General features: G+C 44.9%; 1 long non-coding RNA gene across 1 annotated transcript; it reads right to left on the bottom strand.

Annotated features, from left to right (window-relative positions):
* Window positions 1–17,601: 17,601 nt before the first annotated feature.
* LOC118939566 lies at window positions 17,602–20,249 on the bottom strand. The gene is made up of 3 exons (XR_005036570.1): window positions 20,204–20,249; window positions 19,016–19,104; window positions 17,602–17,646 (listed from the first exon to the last, which is right to left on the bottom strand). It is a non-coding gene; the product is annotated as an uncharacterized LOC118939566 (long non-coding RNA).
* Window positions 20,250–22,143: the final 1,894 nt, after the last annotated feature.

The raw sequence follows: 22,143 nt of genomic DNA, 5'->3' as shown, positions 1-22,143 counted from the left end.
ATTTACCTCCTCAAAGTAATTCTAATCCCCTTTTCACACTATAGTGCCAACGCAAAACTTACTGTTTTGGCCTGGGGCAGCAGGTAGCCTAGTGGTTAGAGCATTGGGCCGGCAACCGAAAGGTTGCTAGATCGAATTCTTGAGCTGACAAGGTAAAAATCTGTTGTTCTGCCCCTCAACAAGGCAGTTAACCCACTGTTCCTAGGCTGTCATTGTAAATAAGAATTTGTTCTTAACTGACTTGCCTAGTTAATTTAAAGCTTAAAAACATATATGTATATATTTTCAGGTACGCAGGCCAGCTTGGCTTAGTAGTGTGAAAAGGTTATACCTCAACCTATGTCTTTGGTATGGTATCCATACAAAGGCCTCTCAACATTTACATAACAATGGCTAACTGTGAACTTTAACACCTTCCCTCAAAGCAATTGTTTTGAATACTGTATGCAGTGGATGTTGATTCTGCCCTTCACAAGTCCTCACTGTCAGCCCTAGCTATGGAAACACAACTTCCCTGGTATAACATAACGGTGTATATACTAGTGAAACCCTGGTGTTACAGTCGAAAAGCACCTCTCCACAAAGCAACCCTCCACTTGGTAGGCTCCATCAGCACTGGGAGGCTCCCAGGTGAGGAAGACAGTCCTTTTGTACATCAGAAACCTTCAGGGCCAGAGGAGAGCCTGGGCCACCAGACACGGCTGCAGAAGCATCTGAGTAGGGGAGGGTATGGGGAAGGCATGAAAGAAGAGGGGAGGGAGGGAGGGAGGGAGGGAGGGAGGGAGGGAGGGAGGGAGGGAGGGAGGGAGGGAGGGAGGGAGGGAGGGAGGGAGGGAGGGAGAGACAACAACACAATAAGACCCAACCAAATCATAAGAAAATAAAAAGATAACTACTTGACACATTGGAAAGAATTTACAAAAAAACTGAGCAAACCAGAATGCGATCTGGCCCTAAACAGAATACTTGACCACTGTGACTGACACAAAATTAAGGAAATCTTTGACTATGTACAGACTCAGTGAGCATAGCCTTGCTAATGAGAAAGGCAGACCTGGCTCTCAAGAGAAGACAGGCTATGTGCACACTGCCCACAAAATGAGGTGGAAACTGATCTGCACTTCCTAACCTCCTGCCAAATGTATGACGATGCGCTCCCCAAATTTCACCAGGCTCACTGTTCATTAACTCTTGGAAGTGCTTGCACAAAGGATAGTAACATCTCATCCTGTGTTTTTGGAATCTGAATATCTGGACTTGTCCAGTGACTGCTGAGAAAGATCAGCTGACAACAGGGGAAAGTCCTTGTGGCGGCACAGAGAGACGGCTGACAGGAGGGAATAGACCCCACTGGGACAGTCATGGGGTAGCTTCCCATTTCTGTAGTTTCCCATGCTTTGCAGTATGTTGGAAACACCCGCTTTAGCTACAGAAAGTCAACATACGAGAATACCCCTAGAGTCTGCGAGAGCGGGGGCGGAAGATGACTCATCGGCTGACAACATGGTAACGACTGGACCGGAAACGACTACGAGTAATGAGAGCACAGCACATGAGAACACCACAGCAACTGTCACAAGTTCTGCTGCAACAGCGGGCCACAAACAGATGCAGGTATGTGTCTGTGGTTGGAGGAAAGTTACATCACACCATGGGTTGAGGATCCACCAGGGGAAGAAGGGGTGTTTGGGTAAAGAGAGACAGAGGCCTCGCATTGATTACTTTCTGCGAAAGCGATCAAATCAGTCGAATGAAGCACAGCAACTGGACGCAAACCATAGTTTGCAGTGCATCAGTACCACTGTCATGGAGGACGTAAACTCAAGCACCGAAGTAACAACTGAGGTGGAACCAACAACAGGAGTGGAACTCACCGAGCCTCCCAGACCTGCAGTCGAGAGGAGACTACCAGGGCACAGGCCGTATGTGAAGTGGCCTGGCGCCAGTGACAAGAAGTTGTGGGAAACAGTGAATACTGACCTTACCTTGACCCTCGAGAAACTTCGAGGCACAGTGGAGAAGAAGTTGGAGAGGATGGGGGACATTATCTATGAGTACGGGACAGAAAGATTTGGAGTGGAAGAGGCAAAAGGCGGGAGAAAGGTTCCAACCCCACCAGTTTCCAGGAGGCAACAAGAAATCAAGCGCCTCGATCAAGAAATGTGACAGCTTAAGAAACAGTGGAAGAAGGCCTCGGAAGTGGAAAAGGAGGGCATAGAGGCACTTCAGGCTGATATCAAAACCCGGTTGGCATCCCTCCGCAGAGCAGAGAACCTATGGAAACGCAGAAGGAAGAAAGAACAAACTAGAACTCGATTCTATAAAGATCCCTTCAAGTTCCTTAAAAGTCTCTTCACGAAGGAAAAAAGTGGAGCTCTAAAAACAACAAAGAAAGACCTAGAGGAGCACCTGAGAACAACAAACTTAGACTCAAAGCGACATGAACATCTGGCCATCCCATCAGATATCCCACCCATTGAACCCCCGGAACATCATATTGAGACCAGCCCTCCGACATGGAAAGAGGTGGAAAACACAGTTCGACGGGCAAGAACAGCATCAGCCCCGGGGCCAAATGGAGTCCCGTACAAAGTGTATAAGAACGCACCAGACGTCCTGAGGTTCCTCTGGAGGCTTATGAGAACAGCTTGGAAAAATAAGACAATACCCAAAGTGTGGCGTAGGGCAGGCGGGGTCCTGATCCCTAAGGAGAAGGATGCAGTGAACATCAGCCAATTCCGCCCAATCTCCTTACTGAATGTCGAGGGTGAAATCTTCTTTAGGGTCATTGCCCAGAGGATGGCCGAGTACCTGCAAAGGAATGTGTACGTCGATACATCTGTACAGAAGGCAGGAATATCAGGGTTCTCTGGCTGCTTGGAACATTCCAGCATGATCTGGCACCAGATCCAAATGGCCAAGGTGGAAAAAAGGGACCTCCATGTAGTCTTTCTCGACCTCGCCAATGCATTTGGCTCTGTGCCCCATGAACTCCTGTGGTCTGCCTTCATATACCGGACACCATCACAACCCTGGTGAAGTCGTACTTCCAGGATCTGCAGTTCTGCTTCACCACCTCAGAGTTCACCACCTCAGAGTTCACCACCTCACGGCAGTGCCTGAATGTAGGTATAATGGCGGGATGTACCATTTCTCCATTGTCATTCATAATGGCAATGGAGGTTATCATCAGATCCTCAAAATGGGTTGCTGGTGGACAGCGAGTCGACTCTGGTTTCCGACTCCCTCCACTCAGAGCCTACATGGACGACATTACAACATTGACCACCACTGTCCCATGCACCAGGAGACTGCTCAGAAAACTTTAGGAGAACATCAGCTGGGCCCGTATGAAGATTAAACCATCCAAGTCAAGCAGCATCTCGATTGTGAAGGGAGTACTCTCTGACTTGAAATTCTTCATCGGAGATGACCAAATCCCAACAGTGTCTGAGCAGCCGGTAAAAAGCCTTGGAAGGTGGTATGATGCAAGCCTGAAGGACAAAGACCAGGTGCAACAGCTGCGCAAAGACATCAGTAGTAGCCTACAGTTCATCGACAACACCCAGCTACCTGGAAAGTTAAAGGCCTGGTGTCTGCAGTTTGGTCTCCTACCCAGGGTGTTGTGGTCCTTAGCAGTGTATGAGGTTCCAATCTCAACAGTGGAGAAGATGGAAAGAGGAGTCACAGGCTACTTAAAGAAGTGGCTCGGAGTTCCACGATGCCTTACCACCATAGGCTTCTATGGAGATGGTGTCCTCAAGCTGCCCCTCACCAGTCTAACAGAGGAATTCAAGTGTTCAAAAACCAGGCTCCAGTTGACACTGAATGAATCTCGAGACCCAGTGGTGACCAACAACGCGACGACCTTGGCAACTGGGCGCAAATGGAGGCCAGGAAAAGCAGTCCAGGAGGCAACAGCAGCCCTCAGACATGCTGACATTGTGGGTCATGTTCAGCAAGGGAGAGGAGGCCTTGGGCTAACTAGCCGTGCTGCTTGGAGTAAGGCCACTGCACCAGAGCGGCGGAAGTTGGTAGTGCAGGAAGTACGCCATCAGGAGGAGGCTGCAAGGTGGGCCAAGGCAGTCTCTCTTTCCAAACAGGGACAGTGGACTCGATGGGATAGTGTGGAGAAGAGGAAGATCAGCTGGAAGGATCTGTGGGCCATGGAAGCGAGGCGGTTGAGCTTCTCCATCAGAGCAACATATGATGTCCTTCCAACTCCAGTTAATCTTCACCAATGGTATGGTGAAGATCCGGACTGTGCCCTCTGTTCCATGCCAGCCAACCTCAGGCACATTCTCACAGGGTGTAAAACAAGCCTCACCCAAGGACGCTACACTTGGCGTCACAACCAAGTCCTTAAAAACCTTGCGTCCGCCCTGGAGGACAAGCGAGCTGCCACCAACTCCCTACCACCCCCCAGCAGCATCACACCCCTTACGGACAAACTTTGTCCGCGAAGGGGCTAAACCACCGAAGCGCGGCTCAACACCATTAGAGCGAGACCAGCTGCGCTTGGCCCGCGACTGGAAAATGCTAGCTGACATTGGCTGGCAACTTGTGTTTCCTCCGGAGATCGCAACCACCACCCTAAGACCTGACATGGTGCTCTGGTCCCGTTCGCTCAAGAAGGTCTTCATCATTGAGCTCACAGTATCCTGGGAGGACTCAGTAGATGAGGCTTATGAGCGAAAGCATCTGCGCTAGCTGCCGAAGCACGGCATCATGGCTGGAACACAGAAGTCCGACCAGTGGAAGTGGGCTGCAGAGGTTTTGTGGCAACATCTACAACCAGACTGCTTAGAGACCTTGGAATTAAGGGCCAGAGCCAGCGTTCGGCAATCAAAGCTGTATCGGAGGCGGCAGAAGGCAGCAGTCAGTGGCTCTGGATGAAGAGGAAAGACCCCAGCTGGGCCCCGAAGTGGGAGGGCCAGGAGGTATGCGGCTCACTGTTCATTAACTCTTGGAAGTGCTTGCACAAAGGATAGTAACATCTCATCCTGTGTTTTTGGAATCTTAGAGACACACATTTCCCTCAGATTACATAAACCCACAAATATATATATTTTTTTAATCAAATTTTGATAAATTCCCATATCTATTGGATAAACTGACAGTGTGCCATCACAGCAGCCAGATGTGTGACCTGTTGCCACAAGAAAAGGGCAACCAATAAAGAACACCATTGTAAATACAACCTATATTTATGTTAATTTATTTTCTCTTTTGTACTTTAACTATTTGTACGTCATTACAACACTGCAAATATACACAATATGACATTTGAAATGTCTTTATTATTTTTGAACTTTTGTGTGTAATGTTTACTGTTTTGTTAATTTCACTTGGTTTGTCATTGTAAACATGTTTTCCCCATGCCAATAAAGCCCTTTAAAATGAAATTGAAATGAAAGGCTGGAGAGGGAGAGGACACGGAGAGAAAGAGAGGGAGACAGGAACATGGGGAGCAACGCAGAGGGAAAGAGAGATGGAAAAAAGGGAGAAAGAGAGTGAGAGAAAGTGAGGGAGAGAAGGATTTTGATAAACTCCCATATCTACTGGGTGAAATACCAGTTTGCCATCAGAGTGGCAAGATTTGTGACCTGTTGCCACACGAAAAGGTCAACCATTGAAGAACAAACACCATCGTACAGTGCCTTGCGAAAGTATTCGGCCCCCTTGAACTTTGCGACCTTTTGCCAGATTTCAGGCTTCAAACATAAAGATATAAAACTGTATTTTTTTGTGAAGAATCAACAACAGGTGGGACACAATCATGAAGTGGAACGACATTTATTGGATATTTCAAACTTTTTTAACAAATCAAAAACTGAAAAATTGGGCGTGCAAAATTATTCAGCCCCCTTAAGTTAATACTTTGTAGCGCCACCTTTTGCTGCGATTACAGCTGTAAGTCGCTTGGGGTATGTCTCTATCAGTTTTGCACATCGAGAGACTGAAATTTTTTCCCATTCCTCCTTGCAAAACAGCTCGAGCTCAGTGAGGTTGGATGGAGAGCATTTGTGAACAGCAGTTTTCAGTTCTTTCCACAGATTCTCGATTGGATTCAGGTCTGGACTTTGACTTGGCCATTCTAACACCTGGATATGTTTATTTTTGAACCATTCCATTGTAGATTTTGCTTTATGTTTTGGATCATTGTCTTGTTGGAAGACAAATCTCCGTCCCAGTCTCAGGTCTTTTGCAGACTCCATCAGGTTTTCTTCCAGAATGGTCCTGTATTTGGCTCCATCCATCTTCCCATCAATTTTAACCATCTTCCCTGTCCCTGCTGAAGAAAAGCAGGCCCAAACCATGATGCTGCCACCACCATGTTTGACAGTGGGGATGGTGTGTTCAGCTGTGTTGCTTTTACGCCAAACATAACGTTTTGCATTGTTGCCAAAAAGTTCAATTTTGGTTTCATCTGACCAGAGCACCTTCTTCCACATGTTTGGTGTGTCTCCCAGGTGGCTTGTGGCAAACTTTAAACAACACTTTTTATGGATATCTTTAAGAAATGGCTTTCTTCTTGCCACTCTTCCATAAAGGACAGATTTGTGCAATATACGACTGATTGTTGTCCTATGGACAGAGTCTCCCACCTCAGCTGTAGATCTCTGCAGTTCATCCAGAGTGATCATGGGCCTCTTGGCTGCATCTCTGATCAGTCTTCTCCTTGTATGAGCTGAAAGTTTAGAGGGACGGCCAGGTCTTGGTAGATTTGCAGTGGTCTGATACTCCTTCCATTTCAATATTATCGCTTGCACAGTGCTCCTTGGGATGTTTAAAGCTTGGGAAATCTTTTTGTATCCAAATCCGGCTTTAAACTTCTTCACAACAGTATCTCGGACCTGCCTGGTGTGTTCCTTGTTCTTCATGATGCTCTCTGAGCTTTTAACGGACCTCTGAGACTATCACAGTGCAGGTGCATTTATACGGAGACTTGATTACACACAGGTGGATTGTATTTATCATCATTAGTCATTTAGGTCAACATTGGATCATTCAGAGATCCTCACTGAACTTCTGGAGAGAGTTTGCTGCACTGAAAGTAAAGGGGCTGAATAATTTTGCACGCCCAATTTTTCAGTTTTTGATTTGTTAAAAAAGTTTGAAATATCCAATAAATGTCGTTCCACTTCATGATTGTGTCTCACTTGTTGTTGATTCTTCACAAAAAAAGGCAGTTTTATATCTTTATGTTTGAAGCCTGAAATGTGGCAAAAGGTCCCAAAGTTCAAGGGGGCCGAATACTTTCGCAAGGCACTGTATATACAACTCATATTTCTGCTTATTTATTTTCCCTTTTGTACTTTAACCATTTGTACATCGTTACAACACCGTATATATACATAATATGACATTTGTAATGTCTTTATTCTTTTTGGAACTTCTGTGAGTGTTATGTTTACTGTTCATTATTTTTATTGTTTATTTCACTTTTGTATTTTGTCTACTTCACTTGCTTTGGCAATGTTAACATATGTTTCCCATGCCAATAAAGCCCCTTGAATTGAAGGAGTAGAAATTAGAGGGGGCGAGATGGGGAGAGGGAGAGAGGGAGGCTTGAAAGCCAGCAAGGTAATGTAATCTACGGCAGTTCAATTAAACCCTCCCACAAAGTCTGTCTGGAGCAGCCATGTGAAAGCATGGCCAGGGAAGGAGGATGCATTGTCTGGAGGTAAGATTAACAGGTCATCAAATCTGCATTCGTTATAAAGACAGAGCAAAGGAGAGCAGTAAAACAGAGACAGAGAAAAAGAGAGAGAGAGAGAGATAGGTAGAGACGGAGAGATAGGAGTGAGAGATAGGAGAGAGAGAGAGAAGGGAATGAGGGAATTATGTTAAGAGGATTAAAGAGATAAGATGTGACATGTATTAGACCCGTTTTCTATTCTCGGAGGCTTTTGAGAGACTGTTGCTTTTGCACCAACAGAAGAGTAGAGAAATGTCAAGTAAAATGTCTTTCCAACTCTCTTACAGTTTGTGCTGCAAGTGTGAGAAATTGAAGTTGGAATCCGTTGTGGTGAAACTGCCACGTCCGTTTGCGACGTTTACAACAATAAAATACGTTACTTCAAGCCACAAACCCTTTTTTTCACCCTCGGACATCATTGCACACGCCATAGAACAGCAATAACAATAACAAATAAATGTGCCTTGGGCGACCAGTGGCGCTGTTTCACTTTTCGCAGATCTCAGCTTTAAGGCCGATGAGTCATGACCAATTGCCTAGGTATCAGCATGACTGGTCATAAATGTCCTTGCGGTCAAATGTCAGACATCTCACTATTTTGACATATTCTATTGAGACCATTTCGAACTAGTAGACACCCTCAGTCCATAATTGTACTTTGCTGTACTCGGTGGTGAAGAGGTCCCTCCCTCCCTCCCTCTGATAAGCTATAAGGCTAAACCAAACACAGCCCTTGTCTCTTCTCTCTTACCTCCCATTTGTAATGCAAATTCTGAAAAAATCCACTTCCACTCCCTAATGACTAACTCCAGCAGGAGTTAAGGACCAAGATTTCTTAATAAGACAGAAAATACAATGCAGTGTTAGTGATATTGAGGTCTCACTCTGGCTGGGAGTTTGCAGTGGTGGGGATGAGGGAGAGAGGAGGGGCAAGGGGGTGGGGAGGTGTGGGCGACTGGTATCATTAAATATTCAGTGGACGTGACTGTGAATGTGGTGGGTTTAAATTAAGTGTGGAAGTGTTAGGTTGGTTTCGAAACGCACTACTGCTAAACCCAACCACAGACACCTGTGGGTCCCAGACTTATCTCAAGGCCTTCAGGCAACTTTGGGAAGAAGCTACTTTTATTGTAGTGTTGGCTAGTTGCTTGAAGATCATAACAGGTCAGCTGGCAGCTGCCTTGCTCTTGGCATTGTGGTTTTTTATTATTGCCCTAATGTTGGTATAGTGCCCCTACTGGCACCGAAATCTCACCACTGCCACCAAAGATATGGTGGCCACATTTTCACCAGAAAAACTATGAACACTCCAAACTCAGACATGCTATTGTGAATGTTATAGGGAACATGCAACCTCACACCAGACCCACAGATACACACAAAACATCCCAGAACCTACCTTTGACCCCCTTCCAGGTACGCAGACGCACCATGTACATGCCCTCCTGCTCCTTGTGCATGCCCTTCGGGGTGAGGGAAGCGGAGCGAAGGGCGGTTTGAAGCTCCACCCTGCTGGACTGGCGCAGTTGGACTCCTGTGGGAGGGAGGTGGAATTCTTGTGTGCGGGTCCTACTTCATTTATGTCAGTTTTCTTGGGGCCCAGCACCTTCTAGCCAGTGACGTACTTTACACCAGAATAATACAAAGAAGCTGAGGCAACAAAAAACAGCCCACTGGGCACACATTGTTTGAATCAATGTTGTTTCCACATCATTTCTGTTGAACGTGGAATAGATGTTGATTTGACGTCTGTGCCCAGTGGGGCTTTTGGAGATTAACCTGAATTTTCACTGATTGTACAAAACATTAGGAACAGACTGAGGTAAATCCAGGTGAACGCTATGATCCCTAATTCATGTCACTTGCTAAATCCAGTTCAATCAGTGTAGATGAAGGGCAGGAGACAGGTTAAATAAATATTTTTAAGCCTTGAAACAAATGAAACATGGATTGTGTATGTTTGCCATTCAGATAGTGAATGTTCAAGACAAAAGATTTAAGTGCCTTTGAACGGGGTGTGTTAGTAGGTGCCAGGCGCACTGATTTGAGTGTGTCAAGAACTGCAATGCTGCTGGGGTTTTCACACTCAACAGTTTCCCATGTGTATCAAGAATGGTCCACCACCCAAAGGACATCCAGCCAACTTGACACAACTGTGGGAAGCATTGGAGTCAACACGGGCCAGCATCCCTGTGGAACGCTTTCCACACCTTGTAGAGTCCATGCTCTGATGAATTGAGGCTGTTCTGAGGGCGAAAGGGGGTGGAACTCAATATAAGGAAGGTGTTCCTAATGTTTTGTACACTCAGTGTATAAAGTATGGCTTGTATGCAGTTCAGACGATACAGCCAACAATTCCAATACTAGTTGATATTTGGGAAGGATTCTTACTAGCCTGGTCTAAGATCTGTTTGCACTATCTTGCCAACTCCTATAGTCATTGTCGATAGGAGTTGACAAGACCCCACAAACAGATCTGGGAACAAGCTAATACCCACTTCACCTCACCATCTCTGAACCAGGCCACGTCCTGTTGGAAGGGCAGCAGGGCTGAGGAGAAGGCACACTGCAGGGTCAGATTCTCCCCCTCTTTCACCCAGGTCGGAGGGAAGCTGAACTCAATAGAGCCTCCCGCTCCAGCATTGCAACTACAGAGGAAGAGGAGGAGGGGTGGGGGAAGGAGGAAGAGTAAGACTATAAGGAAGAAGGAAAAGGAGGAGTTGTAGGTGGGAAAGTTGGGCGAAGAAGAGGAGGGGAAGGCAAAAGAAGAAGAGAAATAACCGACAGGCAAGAACAAACATATAGATGGGAAATAATCCACCGAGATGAGAACTAATTTTCCCACCATCTCCAACCTCATGATGACGTTACGTAAGATGAAGTTGAGGTTTGCCATCTGGAGGACACTGGTGTTATCCCATTATTCTTGGCAAGCAATGAGTAAGAAGCCGTGGTCTCCCTCAGATTCTCTCACTTGTGGCAGCAGAGTGAAAATGCCCAATGCAAAGAGGACCTTAATTAACTGGACGAAGGCCCAGATACGCCAACTGGCATGTACTAGTAATGGAAGGGGGATATTTTTCATCTTCAGGAATGCATGCACGCACGCACACAAGCACGAAGGACACACACACACACACACACACACACACAAACTTACTCCTTCTCTGGCACGCATGCACCCTTTTCCTGAAACGGCCGCCCTCACAAGGGGATAAACATAGAATTAATGAGAGACAGGAATTGACCCCTTGACTTTTTCCACATTTTGTGATGTTACAGCCATATTCTAAAATTGATTACATTTATTGTTTTCCTCATCAATCTCACACAATACGCCATAATGAAAACAGGGTTTTAGAATAAAATAAAAAATAAAAAAATAAAAAACTTATTTGCATAAGTATTCAGACCCTATGAGACTCTGGAAAGGCATACACCTGTTCATATAAAGTCCCACAGTTGACAGTGCATGTCAGAGCAAAAACCAAGTCATGAGGTCGAAAGAATTGTCCGTAGATCTCCAAGACATGATTGTGTCGAGGCACAGATCTGGGGAAGGCTACCAAAAAGTTTCTGCAGCATTGAAGGTCCTCAAGAACACAGCGGCCTCCATCATTCTTAAATGGAAGAAGTTTGAAACCACCAAGACTCTTCCTAGTGCTGGCTGCCCAGCCAAACTGAGCAATCGGAGGAGAAGGGCCTTGGTCAGGGAGGTGACCAAGAATGCGATGGTCACTCTGACAGAGCTCTGGAGTTCCTCTGTGGAAATGGGAGAACCTTCCAGAAGGACAACCATCTCTGCAGCACTCCACTAATCAGGCCTTTATGGTAGAGTGTCCATATGGAAGCCACTCCTCAGTAAAATGTACATGACAGCCTGCTTGGAGTTTGCCAAAAGCCACCTAAAAACTCTCAGACCATGAGAAACAATATTCTATGGTCTGATGAAACCAAGACTGAACTCTTTGGCCTGAATGCCAAGTGTCATATCTGGAGGAAACCTGGAACCATCCCTACGGTGAAGCATGGTGGTGGCAGCATCATGCTGTGGGGATGTTTTTCAGTGGCAGGGACTGGGAAACTAGTCAGGATCGAGACAAAGATGAACGGAGAAAAGTACAGAGAGATCCTTGATAAAAACCTGCTCCAGACCATTCAGGACCTCAGACTGGGGCGAAGGTTGACTTTCCAACATGACAAAGACCCTAAGCACACAGCCAAGACAATGCAGGAGTGGCTTCGGGACAAGTCTCTGAATGTCCTTGAGTGGCCCAGCCAGAGCACGGACTTGAACCCGATCGAACATCTCTGGAGAGACCACAAATTAGCTGTGGAGCGATGCTCCCCATACAACCTGACAGAGATTCAGAGGATCTGAAGAGAAGAATGTATGCCAAGCTTGTAGCGTCATACCCATGAAGACTCAAGGCTGTAATCGCTGCCAAAGGTGCTTCAGCAAAGTACTGATTAAAGGGTCTGATGTATGTAAATGTAATATATATATTATTTTTTGCTTTGTCATTATGGGGTATTGTGTGTAGATTTATGAGAAGAAAAAAACGGTATAATCCATTTTAGAATAAGGCAGTAACAAAACAAAATGTGGAAAAAGTCAAGTGGTTTGAAATCTTTCTGAATGCACTGTATGAAGAGTTAATTTCCAAGAGTTAATTTTTTCAACTCTATATCCACATTTATATATATTCACATTTTTGTTTTTTCATCATAAATGATTGCTTATGGGTGCCTTCATATGTGTGTAAAATGTTATTACTCTTCTCAGATTTTTGATGTGTATGAAAATGTGTTTTCGCAAAATGCTACATATAAATAATTTAGCTGGAATGGAATGTTTGTATCCTGTATATTTGACTGTGATATGTGGTTGTCTCTCCTAGCTATCTTAATAAGATGAATGAAATTACTCTAAGCCACTCTGGATAAGAGCATATGCTAAATGACTAAAATGTCAAATGTAAATGTTCTACAAACAGATCTCATATTACTGCAGTGAATAATGTTCTTAAAAACATGTTTTGAATAGTGTATGTATCATATGTACAGTTATTTATAGGCAATTTAGTTATTTGTTACATTTGACTGTGTAAAGCCTATCAGTACTACTTATTTCTCTGAGAGTGAGGCGGATATATAGCATTTAGCGGGAAAAAAAACATGATTATTTGTCTCTTTGAAACATAACAATCAAGTGATAGATGTTAAACAAATACATGTCTGTCACTGAACAACCCCATGCCATGACTAAATAGTGAAAAAACACACCAATCTTTTTCATAATGTATTTAAACAATAAAAGCTAACTTACGAACATGAAACTCTTCCTTTTCGGAGGTCCCCTAATCCGTCTACAAAACAGGGTCTAGACTAATTGTGAGATAAAACTGAAAACTACCAGGCCTAGTCAGATCCCATTCCCACCAACAGATCTGAAAGGTCGCAGACATGTTTCCATAATGATCTTTTTCTAAATTACAGACCAGGGCAATCATTCGGATGCACATCAATTGAATAACTCCCCATCTCTCACTGACTTCCGACGCCGACAGAGATGGCCGCCTCGCTTCGCGTTCCTAGGAAACTATGCAGTGTTTTTTTTTTTTTACGTGTTATTTCTTACATTTGTACCCCAGGTCATCTTAGGTTTCATTACATACAGTCGAGAAGAACTACTGAATATAAGAGCAGCGTCAACTCACCATCAGTACAACCAAGAATATGACTTTCGCGAAGCAGATCCTGTGTTCTGCCTTTCACCCAGGACAACGGAATGGATCCCAGCCGGCGACCCAAAAAAACGACTTCGTAAAAGAGGGAAACGAAGCTGTCTTCTGGTCAGACTCCGGAGACGGGCACATCGCGCACCACTCCCTAGCATACTTCTCGCCAATGTCCAGTCTCTTGACAACAAGGTTGATGAAATCCGAGCAAGGGTAGCATTCCAGAGGGACATCAGAGACTGTAACGTTCTTTGCTTCACGGAAACATGGCTCACTGGAGAGACGCTATCGGAGTCGGTGCAGCCAGCTGGTTTCTCCACGCATCGCGCCGACAGAAACAAACATCTTTCTGGTAAGAAGAGAGGCGGGGGCGTATGCTTTATGGTTAACAAGACGTGGTGTGGTCACAACAACATACAGGAACTCAAGTCCTTCTGTTCACCTGATTTAGAATTCCTCACAATCAAATGTCGACCGCATTATCTACCAAGGGAATTCTCTTCGATTATAATCACAGCCGTATATATTCCCCCCCAAGCAGAGACATCGATGGCTCTGAACAAACTTTATTTGACTCTTTGCAAACTGGAATCCACATATCCTGAGGCTGCATTCATTGTAGCTGGGGATTTTAACAAGGCTAATCTGAAAACAAGACTCCTTAAATTGTATCAGCATATCGATTGCGCAACCAGGGCTGGCAAAACCTTGGATCATTGCTATTCTAACTTCCGCGACGCATATAAGGCCCTCTCCCGCTCTCCTTTCGGAAAAGCTGACCACGACTCCATTTTGTTGCTCCCTGCCTACAAACAGAAACTAAAACAAGAAGCTCCCGCGCTGAGGTCTGTTCAATGCTGGTCCGACCAATCTGATTCCACACTCCAAGACTGCTTCCATCACGTGGACTGGGATATGTTTCGTATTGCGTCAGACAACAACATTGACGAATACGCTGATTCAGTGTGCGAGTTCATTAGAACGTGCGTTGAAGATGTCGTTCCCATAGCAACGATTAAAACATTCCCAAACCAGAAACCGTGGATTGATGGCAGCATTCGCGTGAAACTGAAAGCGCGAACCACTGCTTTTAATCAGGGCAAGGTGACCGGAAACATGACCGAATACAAACAGTGTAGCTATTCCCTCCGCAAGGCAATCAAACAAGCTAAGCGTCAATATAGAGACAAAGTAGAATTGCAATTCAACGGCTCAGACACAAGAGGTATGTGGCAGGGTCTACAGTCAATCACGGATTACAAAAAGAAAACCAGCCCAGTCACGGACCAGGATGCCTTGCTCCCAGGCAGACTAAATAACTTTTTTGCCCGCTTTGAGGACAATACAGTGCCACTGACACGGCCCACAACCAAAACATGCGGACTCTCCTTCACTGCAGCCGAGGTGAGTAAAACATTGCTGGCTGGTGTGTTTACGGCATATTCAATCAATCCCTATCCCAGTCTGCTGTTCCCACATGCTTCAAGAGGGCCACCATTGTTCCTGTTCCCAAGAACGCTAAGGTAACTGAGCTAAACGACTACCGCCCCGTAGCACTCACTTCCGTCACTTCTCTCAGCTTTGAGAGACTAGTCAAGGACCATATCACCTCCACCCTACCTGACACCCTAGACCCACTCATATTTGATAGGTCCACAGACGATGCAATCTCAACCACACTGCACACTGCCCTAACCCATCTGGACAAGAGGAATACCTATGTGAGAATGCTGTTCATCGACTACAGCTCAGCATTTAACACCATAGTACCCTCCAAACTCGTCATCAAGCTCGAGACCCTGGGTCTCGACCCCGCCCTGTGCAACTGGGTACTGGACTTCCTTACGGGCCGCCCCCAGCTGGTGAGGGTAGGTAACAACATCTCCACCCCGCTGATCCTCAACACTGGGGCCCCACAAGGGTGCGTTCTGAGCCCTCTCCTGTACTCCCTGTTCACCCACGACTGCGTGGCCACGCACGCCTCCAACTCAATCATCAAGTTTGCGGACGACACAACAGTGGTGGGCTTGATTACCAACAACGACGAGACGGCCTACAGGGAGGAGGTGAGGGCCCTCGGAGTGTGGTGTCAGGAAAATAACCTCACACTCAACATCAACAAAACTAAGGAGATGATTGTGGACTTAAGGAAACAGCAGAGGGAACACCCCCCTATCCACATCGATGGAACAGCAGTGGAGTGGGTAGTAAGTTTTAAGTTCCTCGGCGTACACATCACAGACAAACTGAATTGGTCCACCCACACAAACAGCATCGTGAAGAAGGCGCAGCAGTGCCTCTTAAACCTCAGGAGGCTGAAGAAATTCGGCTTGTCACCAAAAGCACTCACAAACTTGTACAGATGCAGAATCGAGAGCATCCTGTCGGGCTGTATCACCGCCTGGTACGGCAACTGCTCCGCCCACAACCGTAAGGCTCTCCAGAGGGTAGTGAGGTCCGCACAACGCATCACCGGGGGCAAACTACCTGCCCTCCAGGACACCTACACCACCCAATGTCACAGGAAGGCCATAAAGATCATCAAGGACAACAACCACCCGAGCCACTGCCTGTTCACCCCGCTATCATCCAGAAGGCGAGGTCAGTACAGGTGCATCAAAGCTGGGACCGAGAGACTGAAAAACAGCTTCTATCTCAAGGCCATCAGACTGTTAAACAGCCACCACTAACATTGAGTGGCTGCTGCCAACACACTGACTCAACTCCAGCCACTTCAATAATGGGAATTGATGTAAAATATATCACTAGCCACTTTAAACAATGCTACTTAATATAATGTTTACATACCCTACATTATTAATCTCATATGTCTGTGCATATACTGTACTCTATTTCATCTACTGCATCTTTATGTAATACATGTATCACTAGCCACTTTAAACTATGCCACTTTGTTTACATACTCATCTCATATGTATATACTGTACTCGATACCATCTACTGCATCTTGCCTATGCCGTTCTGTACCATCACTCATTCACACATCTTTATGTACATATTCTTTATCCCTTTACACTTGTGTGTATAAGGTAGTAGTTTTGGAATTGTTAGTTAGATTACTCGTTGGTTATTACTGCATTGTCGGAACTAGAAGCACAAGCATTTCGCTACACTCGCATTAACATCTGCTAACCATGTGTATGTGACAAATACAATTTGATTTGATTTGATTTGACGTTCTCTCTATTTCAATCATTCCCTGCACGTCCCCATCATGATTATGATAAATGTGCTGGGGTTGCCCTTTTTTCTAGGGAGTAATCCACATTGGATAATAGTGTCTGTCTCCCTGCTCCACATGGCATAATGAAGTCTCAGCACCACACTAATGTCATTCTGCAATTCAAATCCCATTTTCTCCTCAGCAAGTGTGTATGAATGGCATTACATGCTGATAAAGCTTCATTCAGAATGATTGCAATTTCATTTCAAACATGCAGAGGACACCACCGTCTGAGTCCATTGATTGTGACTTGCACACAACTTTAAACAGTGTATGACACAGTGAGTTTGTTATTGTCAATAACAGTTTGCTCCAGTTATGTGTGATGCTGACACAATCTAGGAAGAACAAGTCATTAACTAAGGCAACACAGCAGTGCTAAACAATATAGATAAATAATCTGTTGGTTATTAGTCAGTGTCTAATCACTACTCTGCATGGTCTCCCTGTGGGTGCAACCAGCCTCTCTACTAGCTCAGTATCAAGGTGGAAGAGGGACATAGCCTATATAACATTACATTTGATTTGATTTATAGGGCTCCCTAAGCTGCCAGCAAATGTGAACAAATTGCACACTCTCTCTGTGTGCTGAAATATACATGACTCTGACTGGCGCTGAAATGGCAGCGATTCGTTCACCTGCCCCTCCCAATCAACTCCTTTATATACAGGCGCACACACACACACACACACACACACACACACACACACACACTCCGATGAACCATAAGCATCCCTTTGCCATCCAATCCTCCTTGTATCCAGTCAGCCAAACCATGTCAGAGTACATGCAGCAGAGCCTCAGAGTCGTGTCTTCAAAGGCTCCGTCTTAGCAGAGGAGAAGAGAGTGAACTCCAAAAGGCTGCAGAGAAATTAAGAAGGACATTTTTCATTAGACGCTGCATGAAACTTACTTGGGGTCCAGGATTGCTCGATTGTGGCCTCGGCTCCTTGATATGCTGAATCGTGGAGTGGGGGGGGGGCAAGGAGGAGGGAGAGAGAGAGAGGTGTGGGGAGAGTGCAGAGAGATAGAGGGAAAGGAGAGAGAAAGAGAGACAAATCAATCCTGGCAAGGCCACTTTTATACACGTCACAACTAATATTCCCTTTAACCTATTTAAACAATCGAAGGAGAACGTGAGCAGGTGAAATATGGATGGTAGGTGAATAGGAGCGCTTGGCCCCTTGAAGTGTCTCATTACTCCATTGCCATTTAATTGATCTACGAGGGGAAGGAGTGTCCCGGTATTTTCGGGGCACCCTCACACTGTTTCTAGGCCATTAAGTAGCTCGGGGAAAAGATTCAGAATTGAATTAATTAATTACTCTTGTAATATTATTAACATCCCTTCTGTCAACAGAGTTGTTGTGGTGGTGTAACGAAAGGTCCAAAGTTCTGTTAATGTGGGCGGTAGACTGCAGACACCGAAGGTTTTTGGTTAGTTAATAAGCGGACTAACCCATTTAATATTAAGATGTTTTATAGGGGCAGTGAAATGTGTTGTTTTATAGTGTCAGCCATAGAAGTACAGCATCCCTGGAGCAAATTAGGTTTAAGTGCCTTGCTCAAGGGCACATCGGCAGATTTCTGACCTTATCTGGTAGGGTATTCAAACCAGCTGTCACTTGTGCTCCCTCTCCGGCCTCTAGGTCACCAGGCTGCTCGTTATGGCGCACACCTGTCACCATCGTTAGGCGCTTCAGCGCATTATGCAGCTCACCTGGACTCCATCACCTCCTTGATTATCTGCCCTATATGGCACTCCCTTTGGTTCCTTCCCCAGGCGTCATTGTTTCTGTTTCTGTGTCATGTCTGTGCTTTGTTCGTGTTTTGTATTATGTTACATTTATTTATTAAATGTATTCACTCCCTGAACTTGCTTCCCAACTCTCAGCGCACGAGTCTCAATTACACCAGCGACCTTCCAGTTACTGGCCCAATGCTCTTAGCGCTAGGCTACACGCGTTTCATCACTCGTAATGGCATGTAATGTAATGCACTAATCAGTTTAGATTGAAGGTGTAGGCTATTGATATGGTCTAGAACCCCAGTCATCTAGGTGCAATACGTCACTACAGATGGAAACTGGATCAAGATGATTTAGAAATAATTGGTATGGATGAACTGCGATTTAAATCCCATAGAAGTATGAATGAGCATCCCTTTAGGTTGTCTCACATGAGTAAAACAAGTATGGACTAGTATGGAACAGGAAAGGGGAAATGTGACATGGTTACCCATTTAACATTTTGAATGTGAGCCAGAGGAGCAATCTGCATGCAGGAATACCATGTCCATGAAAGTTGTCAGAATCAGCAGCTATTTACAGTTGACCACCAGAGTGGCAATGGTAGTAGCTTCACCCAGAGAACTCCTGGCAACCACCTTGTACTCCCCAGCATCCTCAACAGAGCACCTGGGGATGGGGAAGGGTGATGACTCATATGTTTGTGCCACCATCTTGGCTCCAGGCTGAGCCCAAAGCTAAATCACAAGACATGTCAACATTCTCATGTACAGTGCCTTCAGAAAGTATTGTTACAACCTGAATTTAAAATGGATTAAATGTAGATGTTTTGTCACTGGCCTACACACAATACCCCATAATGTTAAAGTGGAATTATGTTTTTAGAAATTTGTACAAATTGATTAAAAATGAAAAGCTTAAACATCTTGATTAAACGTATTCAACAACTTTGTTATGGCAAACCTAAATAAGTTCAGGTGTAAAAATGTGCTTAACAAGTCACATAATAAGTTGCATGGACTTGCATGTGTCTAATAATAGTGTTTAACATTTTTGAATGACATCTTTGTACCCCACACATACAATTATCTATAAGGTCCCTCAGTTGAGCAGAGAATTTCAAACACAGATTCAACCACAAAGACCAGGGAGGTTTTCCAATGCCTTGCAAACAAGGGCTCCTATTGGTAAAAAAAAAAAAAGCAGACATTGAATAACCCTTTGAGCATATTGAAGGTATTAATAATACTTTGGGTGGTGTATTAATTCACTCAGTCACTACAAAGATACAGGTGTCCTTCCAAACTCAGTTGCTGGAGAGGAAGGAAACCGCTCAGGAATTTCACCATGAGGCCAATGGTGACTTTATAACAGTTACAGAGTTTAATGGCTGTGAGAAAACTGAGGATGGATCAACAACATTGTAGTTACTCCACAATACTAACCTAATTTACAGAGTGAAAATAAGGAAGCCTGTACAGAATAAAACATATTCCAAAACATGCATCCTGTTTGCAACAAGGCACTAAAATACAAGGTATTGTGTGTAGATGGGTGAGAAAAATATATATTTAATCCATTTTGAATTCAGCCTGTAACACAACAAAATGTGGACTAAGTCAAGGGGTGTAAATACTTTCTGAAGACAGTTCACTCTCATATTCACTCAGAAGGAAGGGGGAGGAAATGGAAGAGGGGAGTGGAAGTAACTACAACGTCTTGAACAGCAGGGTGCTAAAGGCATACATATGAAAATCCTTTCGTTTACCTTCTGATTTCCAGCGTGTTGAGGCCAAACTTCTTCTTCAGACTGTAGTTCCAGGCCTGGCCATAGGCACCCAGAGGTGTCCCATCCTTATTCCTGGGATGGAGAGAGTTAAAAACAGTCCAAATGACTAACAAAACGTAACATAAACTAACAAAAATCCCAATTAAATGTAAACATGACCAATGTTATGTAATGTTCCTGCCCAATGCTAATTATGCTAATCTATGCTACGCAACAGTTAACATGACTCCTTTAGCATATAGATGGCTTTTGATCTCACATTTCTTCTTGAGCTCCGTCTCAGTCGAGTCAAGACTCTCGAAGCTCATTGGGATGCATGCGTCCCGTCTGGGATTGTTCAACTCATAAGCCGCAGGTCATCTGGTCCACAGCTCTGACTATGCTCAGGCATGAATACTGAACCCGTATTCTTTTCATCAGCTAGTCTTTTAGTGCATCTGCTTATCAAGGATGATGGTTATACACATTGCCAAGGCTTATACCGAAGCAAATAAGGTAATTTCACCCACAAATATCAGAGCAATATTCCAATTCAGGAATCAAAGGTTAACATGACAAAAACCTGTGTAGCTACATAATAAGCATACTGTAACCTATCCGTCTTCAGAGATTTTCAATGGAGGTCATTAGCCTTGAGTGTGAGTGCTTACCAGGTGACCCTAGGGGGTGGGCATCCCTGGATGGTGCAAGAGAGTTTGACCCCCATGCCCTCCCACACCATGTGGGCTCTTAGCGGGATAAGGAAGTCTGGGGCTTTATGACTCAGGTCCTCCAGATACTTAAAATGGATGGAAGCCTTCTGCGCAGCCTGGAACACAGATAAACACAGCTGGTACTTCTCCGCATCTGACCGTAAGGCGCTACAGAGGGTAGTGCGTACGCAATCCAGGACCTATATAATGGGCGGTGTCAGAGGAAAGCCCATAAAACCGCCAGAGACTCCAGTCACCAAAGTTATAGACTGTTCTCTCTGCTACCCCACGGCAAGCAGTACCGGTGCGCCAAGTCTAAGACCAAAAGGCTCCTCAACAGCTTCTACCCCCAAGCCATAAGACTGCTGAACAATTAATCAAATGGCCACCGGAATATTACATTGACCCCCCCTCCATTTGTTTTGTACACTGCTGCTACTCGCTGTTTATTAACTATGCAAAGTCACTTCATCCCTTCCTACATGTACAAATGACCTCTAACCCCTAACCTCTAACCCCGCACACTGACTCGGTACCGGTACCCCCTGTATATAGCCTCATTATTGATATGTTATTGTGTTACTTTTTATTATTATATTTTTTTAACTTTAGTTTATTTGGAAAATATTTTCTTTACTCTTCTTGAACTGCACTGTTGGTTAAGGGCTTGTAAGTAATAATTTCACCGTAAGGTCTACACTTGTTGTATTCGGCGCATGTGACAAATAAAGTTTGATTTGAATACTGGTCAACTGACATAAGGCAAAGAAACGTCAAAATCTCAGTCAGCCACAGGGAATGTAGGGATGTCAGCGTTAGCGACATATGACTACAATGGTTAAATGAGACCTTGTTGATTTTCCACTGGGCATCTGTTTTTATACATTCGGCCCTACTGAATTCACAGTACTGTAGGCCTATAATTCAGTGTCCAGAGTGTCCGTGGATATCTGTATGTGATGAGATCACAGCAGACTCTTACCTGCCTACGCAAGGCCATGTGGTCACAGCGTTGGCGGACATAACGCTGTTCCCTGAGCACCTCCACCTTCTCAGCCTCATTTCCAAACAGGGTCCACTTCTCTCCAGTTCTCAGACCCTGTTCATCCTCTGCCATGGTTTCCTTCAGGACATCCTTATTGGAACAGAGCACCAAGAGATTCTCTGTTAGAAACCCACTGACAAAAGGCCTATTGGCAAACGTGCACACAGTACATACACCAACTC

This window comes from Oncorhynchus mykiss, chromosome 2 (assembly GCF_013265735.2).
Source record: "Oncorhynchus mykiss isolate Arlee chromosome 2, USDA_OmykA_1.1, whole genome shotgun sequence".
Classification (NCBI taxonomy): Eukaryota; Metazoa; Chordata; class Actinopteri; order Salmoniformes; family Salmonidae; genus Oncorhynchus; species Oncorhynchus mykiss.
Note: the sequence above shows the minus strand (reverse complement) of the source record. Positions and strands in the feature narration are given on the sequence as shown.